This window comes from Saccopteryx leptura, chromosome 9 (assembly GCF_036850995.1).
Source record: "Saccopteryx leptura isolate mSacLep1 chromosome 9, mSacLep1_pri_phased_curated, whole genome shotgun sequence".
Lineage (NCBI taxonomy): Eukaryota > Metazoa > Chordata > Mammalia > Chiroptera > Emballonuridae > Saccopteryx > Saccopteryx leptura.
In genome coordinates, this window is record NC_089511.1 from 90,207,596 (window position 1) to 90,220,361 (window position 12,766).

At 40.5% G+C, this 12,766-nt stretch overlaps 1 protein-coding gene across 7 annotated transcripts in view; it reads left to right on the forward strand.

Moving 5' to 3' along the window:
* The first annotated feature begins 752 nt into the window (after positions 1 to 752).
* The window catches only part of MAPK8 (mitogen-activated protein kinase 8), a 90,595-nt gene continuing 78,581 nt past the window's right edge, over positions 753 to 12,766 (forward strand). For 2 of the 7 annotated variants that reach the window (XM_066349116.1, XM_066349120.1), the window contains exon 1: positions 761 to 919. The gene's annotated coding sequence lies outside the window, so the exon portion shown is untranslated. Of the gene's footprint in view, positions 920 to 12,766 lie in introns of all 7 variants that reach the window. The other 5 variants (XM_066349121.1, XM_066349122.1, XM_066349118.1 and 2 more) reach the window with 4 other exon arrangements.

The following is a 12,766-nucleotide window of genomic DNA, read 5'->3' on the forward strand; positions in this document are numbered from 1 at the left end:
CTTGAACGCATCACATTCACTTTGCTAGAATGCACTCTCTATTGCATGGATGTATCTAATTTAGAGACCTTTCCACTCATTGTTGGATAATAAAGGGCTAGCCAATTTGTCATTTCTATAACTAACATGCGCACGCTCTGTGAGGGCCCAGAGATAAATAGGTTAATGTATAGTCTCTGTATGGAGGTGAGCAATGGGAACACGGGAGGCAGCTTTTCCAGATGGCGGAAGAGCACGTTTATGTGCTCGTGGGTTACTCGGCCTGTGGCAGGTGTCCTCATAATATAACACACCGTCGATCAAGGCCATAAGTTCGTCCTTTCTCAAGGGTGCGCTCCTCCTGGGGCGCGTTTGGCCTCAGTGCACCCGACCTTCAACCCCCGGGAGGAAGAACACCTGAGGCGCCGGCTCAGAATAGCGGGCCGGCCCAGCCAGGTGCTCAGATGCGTGTCCACGCGCCGCCACGTGCCAGGCACAGTGTCCCGCCCCCTTCCCCTCCCCACCACGCCCCTCACTCTAGGCTCCTGCAGGCTCTTCCGCAGCTCCTCCTCCAGCCGAGCTCCGCCACGCAGGTCCTCCGGGGCCCGGGGCGGCCCCGCCCCCAGATGCGGCCCCGCCCCCGTCCCAGGGCCCTGGGGCTGCCCCGCCCCCAGATGCAGCCCCGCCCCCGTACCAGGGCCCCGGGGCTGCCCCGCCCCGCGGGCTGCTCGTGAGGCGCAGAGGCGGTGCCCTGCGCGATGACGTGCGCGGGCGTGCGCGGTGACGGCCCGCGTCCCTGTTACTCAGCGGAGCGGCCGAGGCCGGACGACGCGGTCCAAAAAGCAGGTCGGTGAACCGCGCTGGATAGCGGCTGCGGCGACCGCCCGAGCAGTACCGGCCCCTGCACGGGCTCTCCCGTCGCCGTTCGCTGTGCAGCTGGGTAAGGGCGGCGGGAGCCGCAGGCCGGGTGGTGTGGCAGTCCCGCCGTGTTTATGTTATTGTGCCGCCGCCTGTGCCTCCGTCTCCTCCGCCGTGACCCCCTCCCGGGAGTGGGGGCGGGGGACGCGCGTGGGCGGGGGCGGCGCGGGAACAATAGCGGCGCCGGAGGCGGGGGCCGCCCTCGGGTCTTGGGGTTGCGGGACCCAAGCGCGCCCAGGCCATCGCTCCTGGTCTGCCGACCCAGCTCCGCCCGCCTGTCTGTCCTCGCGTGGTTCCCATGTCCACGTCGAAAGGGGAAAATGGAACAGGGGTGGGGGTGGGGGTGAGTAGCAAGTTCTGAGACACTTTGACGAAGGTCGGGACTGAGGCGCCTAGGTGGCCCGCCGCGCCCTGGATGCTGCCCCCTGCGGTGAGCACCCGCTGGGGTCACCTGGTCCCAATGCCTGCCCACCCTCCACGGAGACTTGTGTTTTGTTTCTCGCTGGTTTCTTTGTGCTAACATTCTGGGCGAGCGTTGCGCCGAGAGAGACCAGGGTGGCCTTAAGTTCTGGGCAGCGAAGGAGAGCCAGTGCCCTTGGCTGGGGCGGGAGGTGTCCATCAGCTCCGCGCCCCTTCAGTGGTCAGCGGGTATTTCTCCTGAGGGTCACTGGATGGTGACCTTTTGACTTTTTTATCCCACCCGCCCATCTCTTTGTCTTGCACTGGTGTTCTCAATCCTTAGGTGGTAGATCCAAGATCGTTTTAAAGTATTTTGATTAACGCTTTTCATTTTAATTTCTGAAAGTTCCTCACTGGATGTTTACTGTGAACTTAATATGCTGAGTGCCTGGTAACAGACTATGTCCAGTCGTCACTATTTTTACCTCTGAAATTCAGTGATCTTTCCAGTAGAATTCTGGTCTGTCATTCCCTTGTATTTTAACAAGTACCTTCTTGTCAATTAGAACATGTGTTTCATTCATTCATTCATTCATTCATTCGTTCAGCAACTGTTCAGGACTGTATCGCGATGGAAAGTGTCAACCCTGGTCATTGGCACCAGTTCAAGTGCCAGCAGGAATCCCCAATTTGGGGTGCAGAGAAGTAAACTTTCTTCAGTGCAAACAACTCAATAGTGCTACAGCTAGCTGTAAAAACAGAACAGCTATCATAGCTCTGAGGCCAGGCGCCTTTGTTGGCTGGCTGGTGTGTTGGTTCCACTGTACTTTGGTAAGCTCTGTGGTCCCCTCCACTCCCCACACAGTTTTTGAGTACCGTTAGGGAGAACCTGTTTTCAGTCTTGAACCTGGGCCAGAGGGGAGCTGGCTTGTATGAACAGAAGTCCCCACCTCCGGTACCTGATTGGTTCTCCTTATGTTAATAGGAGTCAGAATCAGAGCAGTTTGGTTGACCAAAATAAGGGCATTGGTCAGAATAGAGCTGCTCTGATTGGGTGGGGAAATTCTCAGTACTATTGATGGAATAAGACTCCAGGAACTTCTTATAAGAGCTGGCTCAGATAGCAGAAATATAGTGCAGACAGGCTTCTCCATGAATGTGGTTTGGGTGAGAGGCCTCTATGCAGAAATGGCTACTAGGCTTCTGCTTTTTTATTTGAGCCTAGTCACCAGGAGCTCTTCATAGTAGGTGTGTTACTTCTTTCTTGGGGTTCACAAGAGTTTGAGGGTAAAGAGAAAAATCCTTTAATGGAAGAGGATAATGCTTTGAAATATAATAGACATAACTTTTTAAAAATTTAATTTATTGGGGTAACATTGGTTAATAAAAAATTATATAGGTTTTGGTTGTACAATTCTATAATACATCACCGGTATATTGTGTTGTGTGTTCACCACCCCAAGTCAAGTCTCCTTCATGACCATTTATACCCCTTTTCCCTCTGGTAATTACCATACTGTTCATTAGATTCCACATATCAGTGAAATCATAGGGTACTTTTCTTTCTCTGACTAACGTAATTCACTTAGCATAATGCTCTCCAGGTCCATCTGTGCTGTCACAAAAAGTAAGATTTTCCCCATGTTTATAGCCAAGTAATATTCCATTGTAATTCAAAAGAATATATGCACTTGTATATTCATTGCAGCATTATTTGCAATAGCCAAGATTTGGAAATAGCCCAAATGTCAATGCAATGAGCGGATATAAAGGCGTAGTACAATAGATGTACTTTAAATAAGACAATTATACAGGATAGGGCAAAAGTAGATTTACAGTTGTGAGTATGTGAAACACAGTTTATTCTTGTATTATTATTTATTAAATATCACATTATTTTCCATTTGAACAACTGTAAGCCTACTTTTGCCAGTCCCTTGTATAAGTGATGTCTGTCAAAGAAGATACAGTTTTACTCTAGGTCATTTTACCTTTTTTTTTTTTTTTTTTTGTATTTTTCTGAAGTTGGAAACAGGGAGGCAGTCAGACAGACTCCCACATGCCGACCGGGATCCACCTGGCACGCCCACCAGGGGCTGATGCTCTGCCCATCTGGGGTATTGCTCTGTTACAACCAGAGTCATTCTAGCACCTGAGGCAGAGGCCACAGAGCCATCCTCAGCACCCAGGCAAACTGCTCCAGTGGAGCCTTGGCTGCGGGAAGGGAAGAGAGAGACAGAGAGGAAGGAAAGGGGGAGGGATGGAGAAGCAGATGGGCGCTTCTCCTGTGTGCCCTGGCCGGGAATCGAACCCGGGACTCCTGCACGCCAGGCTGACGCTCTACCACTGAGCCAGCCGGCCAGGGCCTCATTTTACTATTTTTTAGTAGCAGATCTGGAACTTCTAGTGTAATGTTATATTAGAAAGTAGAGTTAGATTTGGTCTAAGTGTACAACAATGTGCATTTATTTTCAATTTAATTCTTCAGTCTTCAGCCTTATAGCCTTACAGTGATTTATAATATTTACCTCAGATTTTCCTGTTGTGGGTTAAGGCTAGGAGGTCAGATGCTATTCTTTTGCAGTCAAAATGGCACTTCTCTAAGGACAGCCTGTCTTGCATCTGTGTCTCCAGCACCTAGCCTGGAATATTAGTAAGTGTTCAATAAAAGCCAGATTGGTGAAGAGTTTTTTACAATTGATAATATTTAGTATCAAGCCTTAAAAAAAATTAATTTTCTCTGTAAAGGTTTCAAGTCTCATGCAAATTGACTTCTAAATGGCTCAGTGATCTCTTCCTATATATTATCTGTCACAGCAGTACAGTAAATCCCAGAGTTACAAATATCCAACTTGTGTACAACTTGTACCTCCAAATGGAGCCATAAGGGCTGTTGGTAATAATTGCAGGTGAGCTCAGTGAAAATAATAACATAGAGTTACTTGACTCCCACAGCAAAGAACTTAACCAGTGAAGATGACTTTATTGAACTAGATAGAGCATCAGATGAAAGCATTTAAGGAAGAAAACAGCGATCTAGAAACTCCAGAACTAAAAATGTTTTCTACAAAAGAATTAGCTGATGCTTTGCATCTCTTGGAAGCAGTAATGGCAAAGTTAGAGGAACAAAATTCTGATAGAGAGATTCACCAAAGTTTACTGTACTTGAGATGCTACAGGGCCATTTATAATAAGAAAAAGAAAAGCTCCGTACGAACCTCCCTTGATGCCTACTTCAAGAAACTGACTTCAGCAACAGAATCAAACCTAACTCTCTAACACCAGTCCCATCCTCTCCAACAAGTCCATCATCTCCTGCATCATCCAAGGTTGTTTAAAGTTGTATCTGAAAATGTTTAAGTACCTGTATTTCCCCATGTATAAGATGGACATTTTTCCGAAAAATTTGGAGTCTAAAAACTGCGTCTTATATAGCGGTTACTTGCATTTCCTGCTTTTTCACGCTTGTTTTTGCACTCATTGTTGAAGACAGCATTCATCATCAGACACAGATGAGGACAAGCTAATGAATGGGAGTTTTGATAGTGATGAGGAGTTGTGTGAATTTAATGATGAATAAAACTTGAGTTCAGTAACTTTATGTAATACTTTTTTTTTCAAATTTCAGGCCCCAAAACTAAAGTGTGTCTTATACATGGGAGCATCTTATACATGGGGAAATATGGTATTTATATATGCACAGAAAGATAAAAATAAATACTATGCTAAGACAAACATCTAAGTTGCGTTTAATAGGTAAGTGTACCTGTTCCAACTTACATACAAATTCAACTTAAAAACAAACATACAGAATCTTATCTCATTTGTAACCTGGAGACTTCCTATAGTGGCTTTTGAATTACTTCAGTATTAATTATGTTTCTGTCATTTTTAAACTCACTATGCTAAAATGAAACCTTGTCTAAAATATGTTTCTGTATGTATCTGTGTATTTTCTCTCTCTCTCTCTCTCTGTCACTCACACACAAACACACTCAGACAAACAGTGATATTTCAATGGGGTCTAAAATGATTGCATTTATCATTTTGTGAATATTACGTGAAAAGTTTCTGATGACTTTTTTAAATGGAAAAGTTACAGCAAGGAAACAAGCTGCATGAAAGTTTTATTTGAAATGTTTAGTTTTCAATAACATTTTAGAAAGGTTTGTTAGGAATATTTAATTTTAAATTCTTCCTTTTACTAATACTATTGGTGAAGCATATGGGCCTAAAACTCAAACTAATATCAATTTATCTGTGTTACTTTCTTTTCCAGTCACTATGTAACAAATTTCAACATTTGTTTTGGACATGAAAGAATTTGGGGTGAGCTTATTATTTGACGTAGAGTACAATAAATAAGAAAATGATACTTTATTAAATAATGGATGAAAATCTTGAAATATCAAATGTTTGTTGCTTTACCTAGTTAAGGTATGTCAGATCCAGTAAGGGTTATTGATACAAATCCTTCCCAGTAGCTCACTGTCAGGCTACATGTCAAACTAGAGTTTCTTTGGTTTCTATTTCCTGTTGGGTTTTAAAATTTTTTTTAATTTTGTTATTTAAAAATAACAAAAATAATTTGTTGAGACATAATTTACATACCATAAAATTTACCCTTTTAGAGTGTAATTATGTTTAAAGGAAGAGATAGCACTGGTTTTGTTAGTAAGTATATTCCATTAATGTTTGTTTGCAAAGGGCTCCCTCTAAGTGTCCTGGCAGAGTTAGATCCTGGGAGAAAGGCCACTTGGAAAGGAAATTAGTTTGAGAATAAATTCTATCAAAATTAATAAGGTTAGGATCTTAACCATTTGTTCAGTGCCTAATATTATGTAAATGACCTTGTGAAGATACGAAATGCTCATGGAAGAAACTTGGAGCAATCTGTTCAGTTACCACTCAGGGCATCCTTGTTGTAATTCTTGTCAATCTACTTTGTCATTAAATTGAGTTTTGACATGTTTTAGTCACCTATATAAGTTGAGATGCTTTGTGGCACCTGTAGAAGTATAATGTCTGATATCAGTGCCAGCTCTCTAACAGTCTCTGGTCAAATTGGTGGTATGGATAGAAGACTTTCTGATTTATGTAGTGCCTGCCAGGAAGTAATTATAGCCACATACCGTATTTCCCCATGTATAAAATACTCCCATGTATAAGACACACCTTAATTTGGGGGCCCGAAATTTGAAAAAAAAAAGTATTACATAAAGTTATTGAATGCAAGTTTTATTCATCATAAAATTCATACAACTCCTCATCCCTGTCAAAACTCCCATCCATATGCCTGTCCTCATGTGTATCTGATGACAAATCACCATCTTCAACAATGAGCGCGAAAATGCCGGAAATGCAAGTGAAAAAATTACAACCACTGTATAAGACGCACTCAATTTTAAGACCCCAAATTTTTCGAAAAAATGTGTGTATGCTTTAGGTATGACTAGTTTGCCTGTTTCAGTGTGCTGTGGTGCTTATTTTCTTAGTCAGGAGCTCTTGATACGGACATTTAGAAGCTTTGTCTTTTTCTAATGCAGATTAACTTGCACTTTGATTTCAGAAATAAGTTCTGAGTCAACAGACTTGACTACCTGAAAGATTGCAGTATTACTGAAATAAGAGTTATTCTGTCATTCAGGGCAGTAAGTGGGAATTAGACCTAGGTTCCCATCTCAGTTGTGGCATCTGCACTGCCATCAAGAAGCTCGAGCCTTAGACTAGTCCGACCATTTTGGATTTAGACCTCACACCAAGGCTGTTGGAACCTTTTCATTTCTTTTTTATTTTTAATAGACTGTTCCTCAGATAGGTGGTTCTTCAGAAAACATACTGGGACAAAAAGAGCCTTATTACGTAATAATCAGAATGCCATGTCAAGAATGGCAGTGAAAGTTAGACTTTTTGTAACTTTCAGAAGCAAATTGTTGGATCAGATATTTTCTGTAATATTCATAGTTATAAAACAAATAGAAAACTTTACTGCAAGCCAGGAGCTCTTTTGAGGATGGATCGCTACATTCCACAGAACCAGGTTACATTGGACTCTGCTCTCAGAGACTGGTGGGAGAAGAAGAGGAAGACTTGTTAGCCTCCAGAAGCATATGATCAGGGATAGGGCTGAAGGCCTAGCTAAACAGTCAATGTATGTTCTCCTAAAAGATTTATGAGAGGTCTTCCCCCAAACATCTACTACAAATCTCTGGACAGGCCAAATTCCATTGAAATCTAGTTTTTAAAATTATGTGCAAGTGTGATAAGGCCTTTTAGAAAACTCTTAGCTGCCATTCCTTTTCAAGGTAGTAGATTATATCACAGTATAACAAATATAGCACAAATATATATATATATTTGTTTTAGTCTTGGTTAAAATCTAACAATTCTTTAGCAAGTTAAGGAGCCCAAACTTAACAATAGTTGCTAGCATGAGCTTTAGGGTCATCCCTGAGTTCCATTCCATGCTCCAAATCTAACTATGTGGCATAAGCTAGTTTAGGTTATGTAACATAGTTAGACCTGTCTTATTATCTGTCAGATGAGAATAATAATAGCACATAATCTCACAGGGATGTGAGGTTTAAATAAGGTACTGTGTGTACAATGCCTGGAATACTAGATGTAAGTATTCAGAAAATCTTAGCTATTGTTATCACTTATTATTTTTAACTTGGAACAAATGCAAAATTCCGAGTAAATTTAAAAACCAATTTGACGTACAATGTAGGTTCACATTCCCAGAATGCGCCAGTTGTTTCCTTCTGCCTCTCTGAGGAGTTTATTTAAAATTTGATTGTCTCATTTAATCTGAATTGACTGAAATGATTTAACATTTGGACCAGTGCTCCTCTCTGCTGTAAATTTTGGAAATGTTCCAAATCATATAGTAAAAGGAAATTTTTTTGCCACATTCTCTGATACAAAGTTGTCTTGCCACTTTACCTTTCCCTACAGCATGGACTTGCCTCAGTTTTTCCTCAGTTTATTTTAATAGATAGCTAAAGAAGTAGTAACCCAGGAGTTGGGAAGAGCTTTATCCTGTGCCTACAATTGAAGAAAATGGAATGCTGTCTCATCTTTTAAATTTTATCTTATTGGGATTGTTGACTGTATGTGAAGATTGCAAATTTGTCAGAGACCTGGTAAACCTAGCAGTTCATTAAGTATTTTCTAAAGGTCTAGAAAAATGAGGGAGGTTATTTGTAAGCAACATCTGCGAGTACACTACTCACAAAAATTAGGGGTTATCTCAAAATGGATATGAAGTGATAAAAAAAGCATTTGATTTTTTTTTTATTAAAACAAGAACATCAGAAAAGCAAACGACAAGTCAAAGTTGTTTGATTATGCAAATGAGATGTAAAACCAACTCTTATTTCATTGGTGAAAATGCACTATAGGAAAGGCTGAAAGCACCTGACCAGGTGGTGGCGCAGTGGATAGAGCGTCGGACTGGGATGCAGAAGACCCAAGTTTGAAACCCCAAGGTCGCCAGTTTGAGCACGGGCTCACCTGGTTTGAGCAAGACTCACCAGCTTGGACCCCGGGTCACTGGTTTGAGCAAGGGGTCACTCGGTCTGCTGTAGCCCCCGGTCAAGGCACATATGAGAAAGCAATCACTGAGAAACTAAGATGCCGCAACAAAGAATTGATGCTTCTCATCTCTCTCTCTTCCAGTCTGTCTGTTCCTTTCTCTCTCTCTCTCTCTCTCTCTCTCTCTCTCTCTCTCTCACACACACACACACACACACACACCCACACACACACAAAGGCTGAAAGTACTGGGAGTATTTGCACGTTCCCTGATCCCCTAATTTTTGTGAGTAGTGTATATTTTTTGCATGTTTTTCTAAGTTTTCTGTGTAGATTGTCTAGTGTTACAGTGACTGTTTAAATTGCTTGCTCCTTCTTGAAACAGCAACTATGAAGTAACGTTAGCCTTGCACAGGAAATATTTATTGAGAATAAACATTAATGGTAGTAAGTGATAGGAGGGCCAGTCATTCTTTACTTTCAGTGAGTATAACTTGGTGAGTGGTAAAGACAAACACATGTGCATTTATGCCCTAACAAAAGGAACCAAATATTACTAGGCACTTCAGTAGGAATTTCTTTAGTCATCAGGCCTGATAGCTGGACCTTGAGTCATTTGAGGACATCCAAACTATGCATCTCTGATTGCTGAGAGGCCCAAGCCCCAATATATTTCTGGGGGCACTAATAAGAGAAACAGGTCTTTCCTTTTAATATATACTCACTAGATAAACCACAAAAGACAAAATGTCTTCTAATTTTTCGTTAAAATTGAGATGAAAGGCAAATCTTATGGCCACTTCAAACCCATTCTGGAATAGAACAAGCTATCAAGTAAGTGTATGAAAGGCACATAGTAGAAAAGATTCTACTCGACTACTCACTGCAATCTTCAAACTCTCTGTATTGAAGCTCTGTACACTTAAGACAAGATCTGTGCTCAGAGCACTTTCTTAAGCCTTTTTCTAATATTGAGTATAGTGAGCTATGGGGCTTCCTGTTGCTGAGAGGCCTGAGCCCCAACATATTTCTAGGGACATACACACACATACACAAAAACAGCCCAGCACACCTGCTTTACTTGGCACAAGGCATCAAAAATAAAAGCGGTTATGGGAGTGGAAACTGACCATTTCCTAACTTGCTGTTGAGAGGGCAACTCTCCAGTACCATTTGGGTGAACCAAAAGTGAGATAAAGGAAAGTCAACATTGTATAGATTTTCCTGTAACTTAAGAATGGATCACTTTTATAGTCAGAACGAAAATCAAAGCATCTGGCCTTGTTTCTGTTGAGTGTGAAAAAGTTTTAGTGATTCTGTTTTATTTACATTGTATTCATTTTTTGACTAGTATATTCACTTTGATTCAAAATTCCAAAGGTTTTAAAAGAGATACAGTAACAAGTTTTCTTTTCTGTACAGCCACCCAGTTCCTCCCCATAGAAATGGTGTTAAGTTTCTGTGACTCCTTTCAAATACATGTTATGTATGTGCAAGTAAATAGATGCTAATTCCTTGCCCAGAACCCTCGGTCCAGGTGTACTGCAGAATTAAGTTGTTGTTTTGGGGTACCGGGAGCTGTAGAAAGGTAATGTAAGTGTGTCTGCTCTTTTATCCAAAATCTGCAGGAAGTGGAGTAATCAAACATGTTAATATTTCTGTATTAAAAGCATAAATAGTACAGTAAGGCTAAATAAAGATCATAAAGAGTCTTATGGCATTTTTTTCCTCAGGTTTTGACACCAAATAGGTTTGTACTAAACATTTTTAAAACCTTATTTTTCAGAGGTTTCTGGAGTTCATATTGTCAGTGAGGGTTGTGTGCCTTACGTAGTGTGTAATGTGTGTTCTCTGCCCTCTCCTTACCCAATTTTATTTAAGTGGTTGCATATCATGCACAATACCTTTACCTCTGTTGTCAAGTTAATAATACAATTTAGAGACAGTTCTGTAATAGTTATACATCAATAGCATGTTTGTTTGTTTTTTAATACCTTCATGTTATTCCATTTGTCTTGGTCAGTATGAGCTACTATAACAAAATCCCATAGACTGGGGCAGCTTCACAGCAGGTGTTTATTTCCCACAGTTCTAAGCCTGGGAAGTCCAAGATTAAGATGCCTAGAGATTAGGTTCCTGGTGAGGACTCTTCCTTGCTGCAGATGTGTTCTCAGTGGAGAGCTCTTTCTCTTTTCATGACACTCATCTCATCGTGGGTCCCATCTTGATGGCCTTGTGTCAACAAATTACCTCTCAAAGTCCCACTTAAGCTACCAGGCTCTAGCGCTACAACATATGAATTTTGGGAAGACACAAAACAGTCCATAATACCATTATACGGGTATAACATTTATTCAGCTAGCCCCTTTTTGGTGTACATTTAGATTGTTCTCAATCCTTTGTGGTCAAAGCTGTGCTGCAACGCATCATCCTGTATAAACATAATTTCACAGTTGTATAGAAATGTATAGAATACATTCCCCAAATAGAGGATGTGCATTGATAATTTTGATAGATATTGCCAAAGAGCTGTATGTAGAAGTTGTTTCAACTTACAGTCACCAGCTCCGTGTAAGGATCCTTGCTTTCCTCATCACCATTATGAGTGAGATTAAACATTTTTGTCTTTTAAGGCACTTTATATTTTTATTGTGAACTCTTCGTATCCCTGTCTGGTTTTCTGTCTCTTTGTTACTGTTTCTTCGGTTTGTAGGATTTATTTTTATATTAGAGAAAATAGCTCTGTGCTATTTTTTAAAAATATTTTTCCATTTTATCTTTGCTTTTTAAATTTGTTTATCATGATTTTGTCATGCCAATTTTATTTATTTTTTTAGTAAATTTACCAATCTTGACTGAATTCTAAGTTAAATGTCATGGCTACAAAGTCATTCCACAGTTCAAGATTATATAAGAATCCTCAAGTGTTATTTCTGTGATACTTTTATGGTTTCTTCTCTCTTTTTGTATTTTTAATTCCTTTATTTCTTTGGACTTTATACTTGGGTAAGATGGAATGTTTGAGTCTAACCTTATTTTTTTTCTTTAGATGACCAGCAGCTAATTGTCCCAACAGTATTTATTGAATAATACGTGTTTGTCTTACAGACTAGAAATGCCACCTTTATTGAATTTGCATATGTCTTAAGACCATTTCTAGTCCACTGATCCATCTGCCCATTTGGGAACCAAACCTTTCTGTTTTAATTACTGTATTTTGTACTGTTTCTCCTAGACTAATTTTCATTCATTTCTTTTTCAGAATCTTTTATGGCTTCTCACTTGTTTATTTTATAAGAACTTTTAGAATTAATGCATCTAGTCTAGTTGCCTTTTCTGTTGGGATTCAATTTTTTGTTTTGAGGTAAATTTTGCATACAGTAGTAAGATACACAAACCCTAAATTACAGCCCAGTGGAAGTGTGCCTATGCATACACTTGTGAAACTCCCAGATCAAGATCTAGAACATTGCCATCACCCAGAGAGTTCTCTCAGGGCCTTTCAAATCAGTGTCTCCTCCACCACCCCACCCCCACCCTCTCTCTCACCCTCACCTTCAACCATGATTAACTTATATCACATAGATTCAAATTGCCAATAGGATTTCTTGGTATTTATAAGAGATTGGTAGCTTTGTGGTATAGTCTTTGTCCAAGAATATGGAAAACTTTGCCTTTTCATTTATAAGTCTCTTGGGTTTCTAATAGCATTTTTAAGTTTTTGCTATTTATATATATATATATTTTATTATGTATTTTTCTTGCTTGTTATATATTTATCTTCTACCTGGTGTATATAAGAAGTCTATTTATTTTTCATATTAATTAACATTTGTATATTAAACTCACTTTTTAAATTTTGTTACTGTTTATAAGAGCTCTGGATCCTGGCTGGTTGGCTCAGAGGTAGAGCATCGGCCCAGTGTGTGGAACT